This window comes from Falco peregrinus, chromosome 8, assembly GCF_023634155.1.
Source record: "Falco peregrinus isolate bFalPer1 chromosome 8, bFalPer1.pri, whole genome shotgun sequence".
NCBI lineage: Eukaryota > Metazoa > Chordata > Aves > Falconiformes > Falconidae > Falco > Falco peregrinus.
The window spans coordinates 16751507-16764178 of record NC_073728.1 but is presented as its reverse complement, the minus strand read 5'-3'; the positions used below and the strand labels follow the sequence as shown (position 1 = coordinate 16764178).

At 35.9% G+C, this 12672-nt stretch overlaps 1 protein-coding gene across 8 annotated transcripts in view; it reads right to left on the bottom strand.

The window, feature by feature from the left end:
* The window catches only part of PDE1A (phosphodiesterase 1A), a 249081-nt gene that overhangs the window by 84361 nt on the left and 152048 nt on the right, over positions 1-12672 (bottom strand). The gene's annotated exons all lie outside the window — the stretch shown is intronic.

Here is a 12672-nt window from a genome sequence, read left to right as displayed (position 1 = left end):
TTTACAGCTTGCTAAATTTTCAAGATCTATTAAGAAAAGGCATATACTTTCCAGTAAATCAGAGAGGACTCAGTAACTACCATCAGAGCAATTTCATATTAATTTGTGACACTACAATTACACCTGAGTCTCTAATTGTCTTTAAATAATAAATAAAACTTTGCAAGTTGTCTTACCATAATTTTTCAGTTGTCCTACTATATTTTTTCTGTGTTTAGAAGGTTGATATTTTTTTTTATATCCCCTATATACTGATTTTGCTTCATTTAAATGTCTTTAATTTTTATTAAAATTTTATTTAGGCCTCCAGTATGTTTTTGCTACAGGATCTGTATTTCTTATTAGCATGAGCTAATGCGGAGCTCCATTGTTTCTGTGTTTAAAGAAAATTCATCATTATACCAGATGAAAGGTGATGGCTATGGCATTAGAAAAATCCACGTATTTTCCCAAGTGTGCTTTTACTTTTAGTTTTGAGAACTTTCTTTTACATTACAAACAAGGATATGCCCAAAGAAGATTTTGGAATGCATCAGCTCATGCTTCTGTAGCGATACAATTATACAGATGAACTCCTTGAATACCAGATTTTTTCTAAACTCTCTGATGAGAAGAAAACTTCTGACACTGCTCAACCATACACAGTAGTCACAGCACTGAAGTGAAATGAAAACTTTATAAGTAACTGTGTAGACTGTAACTAGATGGATGCTTAAAGTAGCATGTGTATTTTCCTTCTTTCTGTGCTATATCTCTGAGTTGAAATAATCTTCAGTTTTGTGTCATGTAAGATAGATTCTTGTAACTAAAGATACATCATTATTTTAACATAACTTTCACGAAATGTTCTTTTTTCTGTGTATGAAATGTGAAAAAATTGTGTGAAACAAACATTTAGTCAAAAAGTGGACTGAAATTTAGTCAGCACCTAACTTTTTCTGACTTTCAGAAAAAAATCATACTTATGACATGAAAGAGCACATATAAAAATATACAATCTGTTATATAATTTTATATATACTACACATTAGTTTTATCGGGTATATACAGTACTTGGTTGGACCTAATTAAAATGCATTACTTTAAAAAATGCAGTGATATTCAAAACAAATCTCTCATAAACTTGGAAAGTATTGTTCCATTACACAAACGTTTTATGTTTTTTCTTTATATTTATTTGGCCTACGTATAATTATATCCAAACCTGCAAGGAGAATTTTAGCAAATGGAGTTTTAAGACCAGCCTCCTCAGTTCTCTGAAGTATTAATTCAATTCAAATTAGCACAACACAAATAAGGCTCTTAGCAACGATAATTATTTGGTATTTTACACAGTGCATTGCACATCAACACAATGGAAAGTTTAGTGTTAAAAAAGACTTCTCAGAGAGGTGAAGTGGGTAGATGAAATACTGTAGGAGCACATCTCCTGGACAAAAAATAACCTTATGCTTGGGAAGGCAGTTCTAGTACAAAACTCCTTCCACTTCAGGGGTACCTATAGACTGAAGAAGCTAATTCACAGACACTCACCTTGCAGTACACACACTGTAACTTCCCTGGGATGTCTGCTTCTCAGTAATGCACGCAAACACACACACAACCCCTCCTGAGCACCAACGCCAAAATGCCCAGGTGAATCTGGCAGCACCATCACCGCCACGTGCAATTAGCCGTAGGGTGCCTCTACCACTTGCATTGTTCCCTCTGTGTTTGACTAAGTGTGTCCCAAAATCACACTTCCACATGTAGAAGCATAAATAAATTTCAAAACACAACACTTCACGGGGAAGTGGGGGGCGCACTATGGTAGAACAATATTAGCTCAAAATGTCTTCAAATCCTACGATTTCCAGTGATTCCACATTTTCTCAGGGCACAGACCAGATGACAGATATATGGAACCATATTTACTCTTGCAGGAGCAAAGGAGTCCCTGAGGGAGCCTTTAAGCCACAGTGGCAATTTCCCGCTGCATAGGTGGCAGTCCGCGGCTGCAACTCACCCTGTAGTTATAGTTCATATTCGAGGAGGAATGCAGGACACAGTAACAGACCAGGCAATTTGGAAAAGCTGCTCAGGCAAAATTAAAGTGATTCTGAAGGGGTTACAGAATCACAAAAGGATAAAATTTGTGTAATTCAATAAAGACCAGTGACCTTGTTACCTCACACAGCCACGCTTTCTGGAGATGTCCTTAAGAGTATCTGTAGCTGACCCAGTGCAGATCTATCATAGAACCCCAAGATAATTTTGGTTGGAAAGGACTTTCACCTGATTCAAGCTCTTGTCAAGGAAAGGCAAAGCTCGTTGTTAGTTATAACTTCAAACTTAGATCAAATTTCTCAGAGGCACTTCCAATCGAGCTTTGAATGCCTGGAGATTTCACAAACTCTCTGGGCAATGTGTTTCACTGTTCAACATCCCTCAGGGTGGATTATGGTTTTTTCCTAATAAAATTGTGCCCAGTGGTCCCCAACCGTTGCTGCAGACATCCAAGAAAAATCTGTCTCTACAGTACAACTTCCAACTTGGAAGCTGGACACAGCAATAAAATCTTTCCATAGTGTTGCTGATCAGACACTTGTCAGGTGATAATCATGAGGTTTATCCCCCAGAAGACAGAAAAATGGCAAAATTAAGTGGGTTATAACAGAATATGAACGATCTGAATATACACAACATACTAAGTATTAAGGTGAAACAGCCACTGCATTTAAGAGCTGACATTTCAGTAATGAATCTAACATCTTAATAAAGCACAGGTATGCCAATTTATAAGACAAACCAACAAGTGCTAATACTCATAGCCGAGCATCCTGCAAGACAAAGAAAATTGTAAAAAGGACAAGGAAAAGTTAAAAAAACCCAACTATAATACTCTAGCTGTATTGCACAGGATTTTTATTTCTTTGTTTTAATTAAGCATGACACATTGAAAACAAACATGAGAAATACCATTATTTTCAAGTGAAAAATTACAATATATGGATTACTAGAAACCTTTTGTTATGACAAAGGATATAATTCCTTCTTTGTGTTTCTGGCAAGATGGAAATAAAATACTGACTATGAAAAAGGAAAATCCCAGATACAGTTGTAATATTTGTAATACATGGCTATAAAAGACTAGACCTGATCATGCAAACAGATGAGAGATACTGGAGAAATATCCAGAATATGGTAATAAAGATTCCAGAGTGATCCCTTTGGGTGGTCACTTCTGTTCCCCTGCTACTACCTGCAGTTACAAAGCTGCCAACTAACATGGCTTCAAAATGGTTTAACCTTTACTTCAAGGTTTCTTACATTATGGTAGGGAAAAATACGCTGATACTGGGACATTTTTCCAGTCAAGGCAAGGCCAGGATATCAATGGAGAGCAAGGATTAGAACTGACAATTCCTGACTTGGACCTTGATGTGTTTTACTTCCCTGAAATCATACAAGACACAGTATCAAATACAGTTACCTCATATTTCTTCTCATTAGGAGTCCTCTCTCTGTAAATTCTGATACTGAGAAATTCAAGAAAGATATATCACATTTTCAGTGCTGCAAATGTGTTTCACAAAATCACTTCTCAGTCACTGCTGTGTCTGAGCATATGCACAGGAAGCCTTGTGGTTGCTAAGGGTTTCACAAATCACATTCATTTCATGATTATTTTAAGCATATGAGTGGTACACACTGATCTGTAATCATGATTCAGTCATTAGAAAATAAATATTGAATATGTTGGTAATTCAACCAACATTTAGATATACCAAAACTTCAATCCCATATTGAAGAATTAAAATAGAAGTTATGCAGCTATATAAAACACACTGAAATTTACACTTTTTTAAGATAAAACTGCATTTTCATGGGGATAGAATTGCATTGGCTGTTTAAATATTGATCATGTTTATGCAAGATTAAGTGGTTTTCCTTCAAGCAGGCATTCTCTATTAGGCTTCAATTCGTTTTACCTTAGTCATCCTATAAATGTATTATTTAGCACTCTAATACTGTATAAATATTATACTTTGGGTCTCATTTAGAACTCATTAGGTTCAAGTATGTTTAAAGGCTTAATCAAAATTTAGTCAAAATTCCAAAGTTTTCTTTAGCACCTAGCTAAAATCACAGAAAGCCATAGAGTCTTACAGTTTCCACCTAAAACCATAAAAGTGATCCAAGCTCTCTAAAGCAATTTTGAATAGTTCTCAACAAACCTGATCAAACAAATTGCAAGTGCCTGAGAAGCCGTAGTGTCTCATCTTCAGTAACATTAAAGGTCTGCTGCTTGAGGCTCTACAGCCTTTCACCATCACATCCATCATCACCACCTGCTGCTCTGGAGAGACAGCCCAGAGAGGGGGGGTTAATCTGGGATCCTGTTGATGCTGCTTTTCCCTGCTGTCTCTCTCACCTCCCCCAGTTACCCATTCTTCCCTGAAATTAACTTTCACCATTAGTCGATGTATGTCATCAGCACAAATTCTCACACATGAATTTCTCTCACCTTTCCTTGTGCCCACCCAAGATACAGAATGAAACCTGTTTCAACCAAGCTTTAAGTATCTTTCAAACTTTTATCTCACTTCTGCTAATGAACCATCATCAATGCTAATTTGGCTCCTCCCTTCAATTGCTTTCCAGATTAAAGCTTAATGGAAAAATCCTCAAACTTCAAATCACTTACCATGTATATATGTTCAGGTGTTTTATCTGCTTTCTGTTAGATACAAGTAACCAGCTAGTCTTACCTTACTCTAAACTCTGCCACATTTCTATTGCCTCAGTGTCCATTTCCATTTTCTGATATTCCCATTTCACAATCAATCCATGAAATCGCAGACAAATAATGTACAAGCTGTAGGACTTATTTTTAAATCGCAAATTATCCTTCTAATGATCTTTGCTGAATATTGATTTTTGTCTGAAGATTGACATTTGATCTATAATTTTCCCCTGAAATGTATATATATTGGAGTGCTAGCTAAAGCCATTTCATCTTGAACTTATAAGCACTTAAACTGTCTGTATGTCTCAAAGTCCTCATCATAACCTAACTAAATTCATTATCAACAAGCTGGGAAATCAAACATAAACTCATCACCTGCCAAAAATCATGCTTGAAGACGATGGAAGACTTTCAGTACGTCTTACTTGCTGAGGCTAATGCGATAAACACAGAGAAAAGGCACATTGCCCTTATTCCCCACAGCCATTTAAAAGCTTTATTTTTCCTGCAGACAGCAGCTCTGAGCACAGTGATCAAAGCAGCTGCTAAAAGGCAGAATTTAAGCCTCTAAATCTTCCAAAGCCGTCCCCTCCATTATTTTTAAAAAATATTCCATGACAGAAGAACGATATTTCTAAATAGATCACCTCACACTCACATTTGAGCGTTGGCTTTACATTCCAGCAAGAAACTTGAACCCAGACCTCTGTGCCACCTGAAATTATCCAAGGAGCGCAGGCCTGGCACACCTCACTGTCTTTGTTTCAGAGGGACTCTCTTAGCCCTGTCTCACAGCTCCCAGTCATCACAACTGCATCTCCCATACTTGCAAGAAAGATCATGACCTACTGCCTCAGGGATGGTCACAGTCTCATGGGAGATACTTGCTGTTTTAAAAGAGTTCCTGCTAGAAGGCATTTCTCCAGATGACAGTATTATGGCACAATCCCTCTGCACTTCACATGATCCAGACTGTTTTCATGTGACTGTGATGCACTAAATATTTTATCATATCACACAACCTAGCAAATGGAGTCTCTTGTCAGCAACTGCATAAATTTAATGGTTTGAAAATGTCTCTCTTCTCCATCTCATGTTCCCTCTGCTGCCTAGTCCTGCTGGAAACTACATTTTGCTTTAGCTACTCTTGAAGCTCATAGATCAGACAGTATCTTCCCATACAGTGGTATCTTATCAACTTATCAATTATCACGAATGATAAGGGTTTGGAAATGGATCTCTCATTTCTCTTTCTTTTATTCTGTCTTTCTGCTCATTCACCTTGAAGTCATTGGTATACCCATCCTGAGTCAACATGCTGAATATCTCCTTCATTTCTTGGGATGAGAAAATCTGGGTTGAAGAATGTTGATACTTGTTCTTTGAAAACAGCATGCACAGAGGTAGAAAGTCCTTTTAGAAACATTATGAACAAGCTGTCATATAAAAAATCAGTTTATGTTCTTTCATTTAAAACTGCATTAAACAGAACTGGTAACTTTGTTTTGAAAGTATTTCTAGACTACTGCTAAGAAAGTATGTTGCTGTCATTGTGAAGGCTTTTGAAAGCCTTTTTGGAGAAATTTCTGCAATTGTTAAGGACAGAAGATTGGTAAATGTTTGGCACTAAAAATAACAGCATTGCCTAATGATCAAAGTCTTCATCTATGATACCATGAGTATCCTTTACTTGATAAAGTCACACACAAGCAAACAACCCAGGAAATGCCCTTTGTTAACATTAAAATAACAACACTTTATTTTGTGATTTCTCTGTGGAATAAAAAGTATTAAATACTATAAATTCTGTATATAATTAACATTTTGATTTCCCCAGGATAGAAATTAGAACCAGGACAGAATTTCCTTGCTGCATACCACAGGTCAACATAAATAAACGTGGCCAAACCTTTACAGCTAACACTTCCGACAACTTACAAAATTTGTTTCAGTAATAGATCTTTTTGAGACATCAGACTGTAGAGTCTGGGTCCTGGTAAGTAATCTGGGTCCTCTGTGCTTATTTAAAAATGATTTTATATTTATTTCTGACCTGTTAACTTCCATGAGCAGTATCATTTGGTTGCTTAGTATGCCATCTTCCATTCTATTTCTTTCAACATACATACAGCTTATCGCTGATGTTATATTAAGTCAACAGAGGTTACAGAAGGACTTATATAAAAATATAGGTCTTTTGCAGAAGAAAAGCTTTTTGAAATGGCAGTCCCTCATATTCTGTCTAAGAACCTGCTCAGACATGGTGCCCCAGCTATCTCTGCGCCCTATTCCACCCCCCTTTTTCTAGATATTATTGACCCCCCCATACCGGACAGCACAAGTGTGTGTGTAACAATATGTCTTCAACCTGATATTGCCAAAACTGTCTGATTCACCTTCAGGGTATTTTACAGCAGGAGGATTTCTACTGAACTCTTTCCACAGAACACGATTAGGGGTCTATACTATCAGCTGAAACAGGGTACTTCATTCAGCTAGCCTAACAGGTCAACACAACAACCAACACAACCACCAAGATAATCCTACTTCAGTCTAAGCTCTAACTTGTCATTGGTTTAGAAGTCCTATTTTCCTACTTATAATTAAACACTTGAAGTACCAGAATATAGAAGTTATACTTTTAATATATAATCACACTTTCCAGATGGGATGACAGAGCCAATTTATCGTGAATTTTGTTTTTAAAGTGTATCAGGGGTTCTGAGAAGCAAAGTACAAATTTCTATTTGTTGGGATAAATTGGTGAAATGTAAAAAATACAAATTTTGCATTATGAACTGTTACAGATCATTGAATAAACATTAAAATACTTCAGGAGTTACCTTAGTCTGCCTAAAATGTTGCAGAAAAAATACCACCACTGTAATTCAGATGTCTTTTTTACTGAATAATTAACAGCTTCAACAAATCTATTTTCACTAAAAGAGTTTTTCATTCAAAAGACAGAGCAAGACATAAATGCTTCAGCACAACAGCTGTAGTAATTACAGTACAATTTTGCTGTAAAATCATTACCATCTCAGTAGTTCTGAAGAAAGGATACAGTACATGTAATGTATATGACAATGTAAAAATATGAATAGGGCTTTTATTAAAAATTGCAATACTGCAATTAAAATGAAGAAAAAAGAAAAAAAATAGGATATGCTAGCACCTAGCACTCTATGTTATGTGCGAAACTAACTTCTGGCATTTAGGATTGTTAAAAATAAATGTTCTGCTGAAGAATTGCCAAATCAAAGTACTTCAAAGTAGGTCTTGGTAATGAGAAGTAGAACATTAGGAAAGCTTAAACACACTTGAGAGCTGTATAAATGTTTAAACGAGGAAAGAATCAAGCGGGCAAACTTTCCCTCTGTATTCTTTAAGAATGATCAGAAACAAGATGAGATGTAACACCACCATTCTTATTTACACATGTGAGCTTGATCGAGGATTTATCTAAATGAGAAACTAAATTTGAATTAAGGTCAAGCAAGAAACAGAAATTCACTATCTGTTTTTGAATAGCTCCATCTTCGACTACTTCAGGGTGAGCAGAATTAAACAGAAACAAGTACCTAGAGCTCATCAGGAAGAATATTTCCAAAAAAGTAATTCTTGAACAGTATCACATTAAACTCGTTATCTATCATATAGTATATATGGGCTATATGCATATTGGGTTTGGTTCTGGAAACAGTTGTGACAGGAACTGAAGCAAAAAAAAATAAAAATCATTTGTAGCCAATGCCTGGTACATAGCTGCCTTTTTCCTCGGCCTGTGAAGTGCCTGCCACCTCAGTATATAAGGTTCAGGCTTTGTAGCTCTGGGAAGGTAAACTGGATTAGAGGACATTCCTTAGCTGCTGCTGTTTCCTTTGCCTTAACCCACGCTATTCCCAAGACTTTCCCCTATTCCTTCCACATTTATTAAAAACAGAGTAATAGTCTGTGAAAGCATTATGCAGAAAGTAGCAAACTTCAGCCTTACTCTAATCTAGAGGACACCTTGATGGGACAGGCCACTATCCTTACCGCAGAATTGCCTACGTTTTTTCCTGCTGCGCTCAGGACTTCAATGAGTTTGGGTCTTTGTTCTTACGCATCTCATAAAGTACTTTAACTCATCTGTCCCGATAATACATATTAACCCCAACTGCTGATCATATTGTCTTGTCTAATTTGAAAACATGCTATTAAACCAACCTGATTATCAGGCTATTCACTAAAAAGTGACATTTTCAGAGCTTCCAATTTGATGTTCCAGGTTTGAAGCAGAGCATCGCTCAGAAGTCGTAGTCCACAATCTATCACCAGAAGTGTTACTGCTGTCATATTTTGTTTAAACTGAGAAAATTTAGCACCGACTGTAATTCACCTCCAAGATATTATTTTAACACTTTTTGCTCATCATATATGTAGCTGACTGTAATTTGCCTGTTGATGTACGTTTTACACATACTATAAGCAAAGGATTGAAAAATCAGAGCCTAGTGCTCAAACTGAACATGACAATACTCAAAGAATATCTGTGATCAGAATAACATGGAAATTACACTCGTTCATCAAGAATTTTGCAGCACAGAACATTTTACCTAATATCTCTCTATCTCCAGGTGAAAGAAAACACAACACAAAAGATACCTCTCAGCCTGCATGGATTACAGCTGAATTTTTCAGAACGCATCATGTGTCCTACAGAAGACACATATGGTTCTTTATTTTACAATGAATGTTCTTTAATTTATTATCACTCAGTTCTAAGGAGATACACCATTGTACAGCTGGCCTTGCTAACTACAGCATCAGATCCAGCATCCTTTCCTAAGGCATAGTACACGGACTGTGCCTGATAAAGCACCTCTTGTGCTCTTATGGCAAAAAACACTAAAAATAATTCTCAGGCTTCCTGTCCAACACAATGACCATCTTTCTTAGTTGCCAAATGATGCACTGCTCTATTACTTCCACACGAAAGTCCTACACTGATTTCAAAATGAGCCACAACCAAATTCATCCAGCTGTATTTAATTACTTGTGCTTGTTATCTACACAAATACTATACCAGAAAGAGCTTTCAGCTGGAAAATTACTGGGCTTCTAAGCACACTGTGCTTTGTAAGAAAATTTCAAAACCAGCTTTTAATAACATAAAGTTCTGTTTTTAATGTCTATGCCTTTCTAGGAGTCAGAAATTAATATCTGAATTCTTCAAGGTGATGACAGTATAGCATCCCTAAATGTACTCCCCTAGGGACATAAAATCTAACCTGAGAAGTTCAGCTCTTATGGTCATGACTAACATAATTGCTAAATTGTGCTTCATTTTTCATCTCTCTCCTGAATGAATCACTACCCTTCAGTCTCTTTGCAAAGCCTTGACATTCCTTTCAAGTAAGAACCTGGCTACATTTTAATTTCAAAATAGAAAACTAGTAAATTCTTTGTTCAATGTTAAAAGATAATGTTTGTTTACACACTCACTAAGTATCTGGGAATAGCTTGTGTGTATAAAAGATCAAAATAGACAGTAAACCAGTTTGTTAGAAAGTGTAACTACATACTGCGATTTGCCTGTCATATTCTCAAACAATACATTGTTTTATTTCCCACTGCTTTTCAGATTCCCCTATTGCAGCATGTTTTATTAGAATCTTCAGTTTTGAAATCAAATTATTCACTTTAATCTAAAGTAGTGTTACTCAGGGAAGTAAGCCAGTAGTTTGCCCAAGAAAAACAAGCCAGCTTTAATACAGTAGCAATGAATGCAGTGATTGATCCTGAGGGAGTGCCTACCTGAATAGTTCCGATCTGGTGAATGTGGTTTTGCATGTGTGCCTTGATCAAACAAATCACAAAAATAAGAGCTCAGGGTTAATGAGAGTATTTACAGACTGTTTGATTGTGGTCACTGGGATAAAAGGTCTCCGCAATGTTATTGCCTTTACAGGTTGAGAATAGTCATGTTAGACTGCAACTTACTCTGCAAAGTTAATGTGAAAATGACAGCAAACTAGATGGATATCACCTTTTTGGATGCTTATCACCCTCTCCTCCATCAAGAAATCACAGTAACTGCTGAAGACTGTCTATGTGCTTATATGGCTTGGATACCAGGGTCAGGACCCTGGCTGGCTATCTGCTACACAATGCTCAATGACACTATATTTGACCATACTAGGAAGTGAGTCTTCTAAGTAATTTTGTATCTATCTCAGCTTATTATTTCTGTGGGTTTGGGTTGGTTTTTTTTTAATGCCCTATTCTATGATTATTGGTGACTAGAAATTCAATTGTAAGGAACATGAAAGGAATTTGTGGACTCTAAGTGATTTTTAAGTTGATTCAGGGATGCAATTCTGAAAGATGAGTAAGAGATTTCAGTGTTAGCATTGGCCAGAGATTTCCATTTTGTGCAGTGATACACACGGACAGAAAGAGAGAGAAAAAAACCAACCACATTTCTTAACATAGCAAGAATACACCTCAAAAAAAAAAAAAAGTAAAGAAAAGAAAAAGCATGAAAAACACTCACCTGGAAGATAAATACATAGCTGGAAACTATGCTCCAGTTTCTTAAAAACTTTCTAGTGCCAAAGTTGTTAGAAGTATTTCCATATATAAATAAACTAAATACACATTGAAGTAGAAAAGGTGCACTCATCATGAGGCTGGGGGATCAGATCAGGCAATGAAAAGATCTAAATCCAGCTTTTTAACATTTAAGGCAAATGCAATAGCTGTTAAAGGAAGGATTTGCTTCCTTTTTAGGTAACCTGTGTTGAAATGCCTGATTGATTAACTGAGAGTATGCAAGAAAGTCAGGTTAAAGCCCTCTTCTACCACAGTCAGCCAAGGAATATGAATGAAACGTGAACAAGCCAGAGTAGAGACACTGACATTTAATACAGTAACTAAACTAGCAAAAATGTTTATGAATAAACTTGCCCAAGGCTTAATAGTATGAAATATACAGGAACAGCAAACAGTTACAAAGAAGTACATGTATGTGCACCCAAAAGAAAAAGATATGATCCATGGCATAACTGTTGGAAGAATATTGTTTGAAGTATTTTGTATCATTTTGTATAATTTTTTCTATTAATCTTCAGGTTTTATTATCTTTGAAATTTGCTGTCTAACAATGTTATTCCAATTTGCACAGATCAGCATATATCTTAAAATACTGCTAATATTCTACTGTTGGGTACCTATTAATGTATTTTATGTAAAGAAGAAATATAAGTAAATGCAATGTAATAATTTTTCTCCTGTAGATACTAGATCAGGTATTAAAGAAAGCCATTTGTATTACGGTGAATCACATTTAATGTGAAGTTAATCCAGAGAGTAATCTAAAGTATGCTTTGCTATAAACTATCTGGTTTCTACTCGTTTTCAAAATGTACTACTATATAAATAATTGATTAAGCTTTTCATTCACTATGATTATTATTTTGAGGTCACGTCAGCTGCATTTAGTTTAAATTTTAATCCAGAATAGTTAATCTCAGACTCTTCTGGAATACTCTTCCTAAAGTTCAAATAAGAGCACCATGAAATGAACAAACACAAAACTGCAGAGTAAGATATTCTTACAGTACAAAGAAATAAATCTTTTCAAAATTGATCTCACAAAATGACAGCAATAACTCTCAAAGAGGATTGATCAAAAGAAGATCTAACTATTTCATGCTAATAGAGTTTGCAGGCGCTTACTCAATCACAGCTAGTCTGCTAGACTCTGATGTATTTAAAAAAGAGATCTTAGCACTTCAACCACAAACATGATTACAGAAATGACATAAAAATTTACTAAATTTTCACGACCTCATTTATGCTATCTAGTTGTCTGACATGAATTTCAATTATTTTTGCAGTAGGAGGAATTAATTAATTCCACTCAGAAGCAGAATAGCTTGACATGCAGGTATACACTT